Raw genomic sequence first — 1996 nt, 5'->3', positions numbered from 1 at the left:
TGGTGACCTGAGTGAGGAGGGGTGGGGACAGCTCTCTATGATGTATTGAATTGAGACTAGGTGTCAGAGTTACATACTGCTCCTTTAAAGTCCGAGTTAAAAATGTGGCCATTTGCGTTCACAACATGCAGCTTTACTCAAAAACTTGGGCGTGGGTCTTAAACATCCAAAAAGGAGTGAGATTCATGAGGCCCTGCAGGCTGAACATAGATATATATGGATAGATGTGATGCCCTCTAGCATGCGGAGCACTAAAGGTATAAAAGACTGAAATGACAAGGAGCGTAAAACTGAGAAAATGTTTGTGTCAACGCCACGTTAGCACAGCGAGCTCGATTTGACAAATGTGCACTTGAGAGAATAAAGAGTAACATGTTGTTTTGAGCTGACATGAATGGAGATCAGTGGGCGTCTGACAGGATGGAAACACATTCTGCATCCTCTCTGACAGAGTGGGGGTTTAAAGTGACTTGAAAGTGCTACCTGTATTATGTGTCGTGTCAGTCGGAGCTCTAACTTCCCCAAACACCTCCTCCCTCTCTCTCTCTCGCTTAATTGTCTCCGTGCTGAGGAGCTGACCCAGTTCTCTCACTCAGAGCTTCTTTTTTTACTTCAACAGTAAATAAACAGAAATCTTCTGAGTGTTCTCGGCTCGACTCTGACGACCAGCCGAGAACATCAGCGAGCAATTCTGCAACACAAAGAAAACAGCGCTGCTATTGAACGAGCCACATCAGGACAGAAAAAAAAAAAGGGCGGATGAAGTCCATTCTGCTTCGACTGAATGGGAGAAAAACACATTGTTCGACAGGAAATTGTCATGTGGAGATAATGTGCTGACATAATAATGATTCACTGTGTTTCTCTGTGTGTCAGGAACGTGTGGCGGAGCAGCTACTGCCCGAGGAGAGATCCTGTTTTTGGCTTTCTTTGTTTTCTTTGAAGAAGCTGCAAAGAATGATGAAGAAAAAAACTTTGCCTTCTGTAAATGAACGATCGAGCAGCGAGTGATTAGATTTCTACAAGCTGCAAAGCAATAATTATCATCATCCGCTCCACAGGCTAGCATTTAACAATTAGCTTTGAGTTTCTGTGTTATTAGCAACGTGCACGTCTTCACAAACTAAACCCAAAAGCAGATTATACGAAACTCAACATTCAATCGGTGCATTTTTTGGGGAAACGGCGTTCAACAAGCTGCAGCTGTGTCGTACTTTGATACCCTCACATGTGGTCTCAGGCCGACCGGTCACCATCCGGCGCCTTCACAATCGAGCCTTAAACAATCTGGACAGAAAACAAAGAACAATCATCACAACTGCATTTTAAAGGTCAACTCAGCCATGTTTCTTTTACACTAATATATCCCTAGTCTTACAAACCCCCCATGATGAGTCCTTCCTCTCCGTCTTTTCACCACCCTTTAGGGTCAGATCCGTTCACCTGGCACCCCAACAGAAAGGTGGATAAAGAAGTAGGGCGGTACAGATCTGTTATTTTGCTGTTATTCAAGCAAGCAACCTCCAGTCTTGAAAAATGATCCCAATGTGAAAAGTGCAAAATCCTGCAGTTTCATCGAGTGTCCACTAGAGGCCGGCTGCAGGAACACAGGAAGTCACATACACATGGCAAAAATCTTTTTCCTTGTACCAGCACCCCAACATGTTTATTTCTGCTGTAAACTTTTATAATGGAGGTCAATGGGCATGGACTCACTTTTGCATCCAGCCTCAAGTGGACATACAAGGAACTGCAGTTTTTTAAAAGATATATTTTTTTGGGCCTTTTTGCTTTTATTGGACAGGACAGCTGAAGAGAGAGAGAGTAAATGTTGGTAGGAGAGAGAGAGGGGGGAGGTCATGTCAGCAAAGGGCCGAGGTCGGTTCAAACCCACAGGCGCTGCGACGAGGACTAAAGCCTCTGTACTACATAACCGCTAGGCCATAGGCTCAGTGATACCTTTCATTTCTACAAATCATCCGTTTCTTAATCCACA

This window comes from Labrus bergylta, chromosome 23 (genome assembly GCF_963930695.1).
Source record: "Labrus bergylta chromosome 23, fLabBer1.1, whole genome shotgun sequence".
Lineage (NCBI taxonomy): Eukaryota > Metazoa > Chordata > Actinopteri > Labriformes > Labridae > Labrus > Labrus bergylta.
Note: the sequence above shows the minus strand (reverse complement) of the source record.